Raw genomic sequence first — 6,754 nt, 5'->3', positions numbered from 1 at the left:
GTTGGGCTGGGGGCGGGGCAGGCTTATGTTCGTCACAACGGGGAGGGTCACCCCGCGGGGGCGCTGCTACCCGCCGTGCCGAGCGCAACGGGCCCGCCTGCTTTGGAAGCCGGGCGCCGGCTGCAGAGGGGCGGAGCGGTGCCTTGCCGCGGGAGGGGCTGTGTTCGCCTGACGTGCTGGCTGGTGTTTTACACGGGCCCGTCGGTCGGTGTGACCCGGTACGGGCCCTGGGAGAAGAAAACGTTTTAAACGTAACTTATTGTCACTTTAAATCTGTTCCAAAGCAGGAGGTGAAGCAGCTGGAATGAATTAAGTTCTGCCCCCATGGGAAAAGCCAGAGGGAGCAGCGTGGGCCTGTAATCCGCTGCCAAAGACACACTTAGCTCACGTCTAACTTCTGCATGTGTTTGTCAAAACCCTTCTTCAGACTCTCTGGCCATCGCTCAGGCCAACCCTTACGGAAGGGTCAAATCCAGAGAAATTCTGGACACCCGCAGTGAGCTGTGGATGCTGAGTATCTCTCAGGATGTAGCCCATAGCTGATAAGTGCATTATAAGAAATACAGACTTGGACCCACGGATTTTTATTTAGAACATAACTTCTTACTTTTTCTCGTTCTCAGAATAACAAACACACACAGAGAAGACATGAAACTGAAAACAGGGTCTAATAATAGGAAGCACTGCCAGCTTTACCTGTAATGAATATTTGCAAGTTTGCCAACATTTACATAAAGTCTTGATCCTGCATTCAGATTCCTGTGGAGAGATCTTTGTTCCTGCATAGATCTGATTACAGGATCAGGACACAAGTATCCTGCATATAAGCTCAAGAAGAGAGGCATGGAGCCAGTCCTTCCTATCTGCAAAAGCAAAAAAAAAAAAAAAAAAAAAAAATCCTTTAAACTATGCAGCAGACAACTAAAGAGATTCCCAAGGAGTTGATGAAGTTCAACTCTCATTTATTGGCCCTGTATCTTTATTTGGGCTGGTGCACCCTATGGGAGTTTTTGTAGTCCTACTGTCTCCAACTGGGAATGTGAACTGAATTCTATGTCTAGTTTGAGATCAACCTGGCTAAACATTGTTAATTCTTTAGTACTGTGTGCATTTGTGTACAGCAGTGGTTTTCAACCTTTTTTCATTTGCAGACCCCTAAAAAATTTCAGAGGTGTGGCTCACTTTTTAAATCCTAGACAGACCCCAGGTGGAAAACCACTGTTATATGGTAACAATTTTTTGCAAACCTCTTAGACAAAGTCTGCAGACTCTTAGGGGTCCGAAGACCACAGGTTGAAAAACATTGATGTACAGAACTTATGCTTCCAATTTCCAGTGTGCTATGGCAGGACTTTTATTGTGATAGTGGTTCTCCTTGTTCTAATTACTTTTTTGAGTAGGGAGAATAATTTTCAAGTACATGGACTTCTTGTTCATGCCCTTGGCTGATCTCACCCATAGACGTTCAGTCCCCAAGGGGAGAATCCACCCTTGCATTAATACATTAGTGGACTTGCTCATGCTTAGGGAGCTCTTGCTATTTACTCCACCAATCAACATAATTTCCATGAGCATAGCTGCCTTTTAGGGTGATCAGGCTGGATGGAATCACACAGTTGGCATTCTGTGGTTACTAAAGAAGAGGTGGTACTCCTTCAGCACAGTATGCAGTGTATTTCAGTGCTTCATGGTCCAGAAGGCCTATGAGGGTTCTGTGAGTAAGCAACTGTGGAGGCAATTTTCTGCTGGCTCAGGTCCAAAATGAATGAAACTTCATTCTTTATATGCTTGGGCCAGTATTGTTTTGCATGTGGAACTCCTATTAAAAACAGTGGGAGGTTGGGGTGTGAATTAAGCAAAATCTAATTGAGTCTCAGGCCAAATGCCATCCAGTTCTTTGTACAAGTCTGAAATAAAAACTCTGATCAAGTGTCAACCTGTTCAGTTGTGTGTGCAGGCTCTGAGAAACTCCTGCAAATTAGTAATTGTGAGTAAAATGTTAGACGTTTCCAAGTCTACAAATAGGTTCCAATTATTTGCCAAGAACCAGTCTTCTTACATGTCAATTGTTCCCATAAATTTAAAATATATAAACTCTATCTCAAGTTGCAAGTAGATATAAATACCCAAGTTCAGAAGAGTTTTTCTCTTGCAAGAATCTGTGCATGAGAATTGTGTGTACACCAAAAATATTTAAAGTTTTGGTGAGTGCTGTAAATATGAAAATAGGTGCAAATGCTTTCAACACATGTTTGCAACAGATTTACAAGTATAAGTATTTCTATTTAGCAGGGTATAAAATTTAAAAAGTTTTGGTATTGAATTCTGCCTGCAGATCTGCACATGCAAATTCTACTGTTTGCATGCACAGATCTCAGAGGGCAATATATATAAACAACAGAGACCTTATACTAAGTTCAAAATACACATCAAGGGCCAACTTTTCAAACAAAGGCACACCGGAAGATTTGCGTGCCCCCTCTCCCCCCCAATTTTTTTTTTAAATCCCACGTGGTGGCGCTTCACAATCCTTTCCAGCAAAGCTCATCTGCTCCTATTAAAAACATCAAGCAGTAAAACTGGGGTTCATTTTGTAATGTCATAGGATAGGAACAATACTAATACTAAGCCTCAGCATTTGGCACACTGACATTATAAGAGAAGTGGTTTGAGAAGCTCCCATGACCTGTTAGATTTCTCTTACTGTTGCCTCAATGCATTCTGCCTTTAATCATGAAAGACCTGTTTGCTTGTAGGAAGAAATGGTATTTTAACTCCCTTCTACATTACTATTATGACTGAGTCAGGGTCCCTGCTTTCAACACAATTATTCCCATGCCCAGTTATAATAGTTAAAACTTTTAATGTAGACAGCAAACTGCCAACTAGGTTTCAATAGCAAATCCTGGCCTGTCCAGTGTTCTAACACTTACAGGGATGGGATTAGGTCTAGACTACTAATTTTGATCATGATGTAACCATATCCCTTGAGTCTGTCAAAAAGTGTCAAGTAGCAAGATACAAAGGATTAATGCTCATCTCAAAGAATGCAGAAATTTAGTTTCTTCATGTACTTCAATATAAAATGTGCCACTGAATGAAACTTGTCTATTGGATTGGAAGAGTAGAACATTGATGACTTTAACGATCCTGCAAATGATATTTTTAATACCATCATAGTCACTGAAACAGAAGTAGGCCTTTCATGACTTCTACTAGTGACTCAGCATCAGCTTCAGTCAGAAACAGTTTGTTTATCTTTGAGGCACTAGCCCATTGGTGATTATGCCATAACAATTGGGGTGGCCTTTTTCAGTGGAGTAGGAGGATGTGAAAAATACCTGGGTTTTTTAGATAGGGGAAAATGACAAGTTGGTGGTAAATTAAAATACTCCAAAAAACATAGGTTCTCAGCATGCCTTACTTTACCAATCCATAATAAACTGTACTGCTTATTATGAAAATGAACAGGAAAGTGTAGCCTCATTAATCTGTGGCCTTCAATTGAATCAAAAATAAAAATCATAAACGTATAAAATAAATGTTAATCTGAGATCAGCAACCTGTTAGGCCTCACAACCCTTGCTGTGACTTGGATCAAATATTGTAAAATGGGGGAAATCAGCTAATCATGATGCTACTTCTGAGTTATGAAAATGTGACATTGTCAGCTGAACTTGCATAGGAGGATATGCTCTTCTTGACTGAAGCAAAAGTGTTCCAAAGACTCCAGTTATAACTAAAAATGCCATTAGCAGTCCTCCAAGGATCAAGGTTTCAACTGGTGGAAGTTTTCCTTTATCTGGGGGGAAAAAACAGAGAGGATTTACAAAGGAATTCCCTGTCATCAAATCCATCTGATGATATTGTTACTTGGGACAAAAGGTGTTTTTCCAGTCTTAATGGTGGAAGAATTCATTAGGATCCAATTCTGAACAACATTTACATAGCACTATTGAATGCATAAGCTCCAGAAGGCAGCAGAAGTGAGGGGCACTAGACTCACTTATCTTGGGGACGGTTAGTTTGATGTGTAATGGCAGGAAGAAGGAAATCACACCTGAAACTCAGGTTCAAGAGGCTTGTTGGGGGTGAAACATGAATTCATGTAAATGATCTCCCCATCTTCTACGTTGCATATCATCAGCCTTCACTATCCCTTCTACTTGCAGGTGGCATATGGTGTGTTTAGTGGAGGTGAGGAAAGGAACAGGTTTCTGGTCTTGTTTTTAAACTAAACAACAAAAAGTCTGCTCTGCAAGATGTGGATGTCCTCCTTCTCTCCATTTACTGATTGCTATGGGGGGAGGTGATTATCTTGATCTAGTAGGTCATTTGTACTACTGTTTCAGACCAGTTAGCTACTTGAAATCTTCAGACCACTAGGCCCTTTCTGAATTTTTCTGTCTGGGAAAGAATTGATCTCTTTGCTGAGAAGTTGGGGAGATGATCAGAATGGTTAATTAATTCTCTGATATCCCATGTGTGGCAACTGGGCTGGGCAGAGTGTTAGGGCTGGATTCTCCTTTCAGGTACACAACTTCTACAATGGTGTAACTGTGGTAACTATAGTGACTTTGATGGAATTACTCCTGATTTACAACAGTGTCAGTGACCGAAGAATCAGGTCCTCCGACTCCACCACTCTGAGGAGCTGGGTGGATAACTGAATTGGACATCACTGTTTCCAGGGGACCTCCCCAGCTCAGGACAGAGATTAGCTTTTAAGGGTATGTCTCTACACAGAAAAACAAAAAACAAAAAAAACAGACAAAATCATGGCACTGTCAGAGCCCAGGTGTAGACTTGGGCTCATGCTACAGCACTAAAAATAGCCATTCTGACTTGGGCTCTGACACCCAGGAAGGAGAGTGAGTTTCCTCCGGTCCAAGCTGGAACATCTACATGGCTATCTTTAACACCGTAGTGCAAACCCCACAAACCAAAGCCTGTAGACCGGGAGTCTGAGACTTGCTGCCGCAGATTCTGTAGACTCAGAATTCTGCTGTGTAGATGTGCTCTCAGGCTACAGAACAGTCAGATCCCTACAGTAGGCTGACCGCAGCCACTGCTCCTGTGGTGGGGGATGACCGCCACTAGTGGTTAACCTGGCCCTGTTGTTTCTACTCCAACCCCAGGCTCCTGGTCTGACGGTGGCAGCTGCTGCTTCAGTGGCCCTAGCCACTACTCCAGCCCCCACCATTGCTCCTGAGTGGGGGCTGAAAGCTGCTCCAGCCTTGCCACTGTAGCAGGCTAAAGCCAAATAAGTCATGGAGGTCCACTGAAGTCACAGAAGTAAGGTAAAGGATAGATTGACATAAAAACATAGATTTACTTAATCACATAAATAAGAAAACTCATATTTATGGTTTCCATTGCAGCTCACTCCTAATAAGGCATAATCATATATGGGTGATGACACAGGACCATTGACTTCTCTGGGAGTTTAAGGGTTCCAGAGCCATCCAGGAACTGGCACATAATAAAAAATAATGTGCATTGGGCAAGGAAGCTAAGTTGTCTGTGATATGCATGAGTTTGAATGTCCTGGATTTTGTGTGTCTAAAAAAATTTCTCCTGTTAATGGAGTATTTATGACATTTTAAAAATATACCAAAATGGATCACACCAGGCTACAGAAAACATTATTTTTTGAAACATGGCTTTATGAATCACTTACTTATGTTACCTTCTCCATCATCTGCCAGTTTTCGCTTGATAGGACCATAAGAGACTGTGTGGGTAGGAAATGGTGTGGTTTCTCTTTTATTCCTGGTTATTCTTCCATAATTAGTACAATTCTAATAACAAAAGAAATTGCAAAGAGTAAATATCCAAGCCTATATGCGTACATGCTCCTCAAAGGGAGGTAAAGAAATTCACACGTAAAACTGTTTGCCGGATAAGCACTGTCCTCTGATTGGATGAAGGAGCAACAGAATAGAGCAATGCTGTTAATGGAGCAATGTTTGAGATGAGCAGAGTCATGTTGCTCCAAGAGAGGGCAGTGATAACCATACACACACACATCATATACTCAGTACTTAAGACAGAGCTTGTCCTGAAGTCCAAAGCAGGAGTATCGGCTATTCAGGAAAGTCATAGTGGAACACAAACCCTTATCATGTAGGTCACTGGCTCAAATTCCGATCAGGTCAGTAGTGACCTGATCATGCAGACACATACGCTTCTCTTTGCTGAACAGCAGTGTCATTAAGCAAAGTGGGGTTAGCTGTGAGCAAAGCTAAATTGTTACCATCTGGGAGCTGTTCAGTGACATGTTAGAAATGAATTTGGTAGGTTCAATTTTAGTGGACAAGAGTACATATTACAAGAAAAAAAATCCCTCACCTGCACAATGGTACTAACTGGCACCTTTTATGCCTTTGTCAGCAAAAAGACAAAGGATTGATTAGACTTGGAGATGGAACTGCTCTCTCATCCCCCACAATTTAGTGTTAGGAAAGCATGGGAAAGTTTGCCAGTTGCTGATCATTCTGTACTTATTCTGTGGATAAATTGGGGTGCATTTTCCTCTGCTGCTGAACTTTTACAAGCACGAAAATCATTTAGAAAAACAAAAGGCTCTCTGAAATCTATATATTCAAGACAAGCTACCATCTAAGAATGAATTTACAATGATCTGCTCATCTGTGTATATGTATATTTCTGTGTGTATTTATATGAACAAATCATTACAAATAGATACATTCAGTAATAACAATAGAGAGAGGAAGTAATAGGATTCAGACCA

Source organism: Gopherus flavomarginatus, chromosome 4 (assembly GCF_025201925.1).
Source record: "Gopherus flavomarginatus isolate rGopFla2 chromosome 4, rGopFla2.mat.asm, whole genome shotgun sequence".
NCBI lineage: Eukaryota > Metazoa > Chordata > Testudines > Testudinidae > Gopherus > Gopherus flavomarginatus.
Note: the sequence above shows the minus strand (reverse complement) of the source record.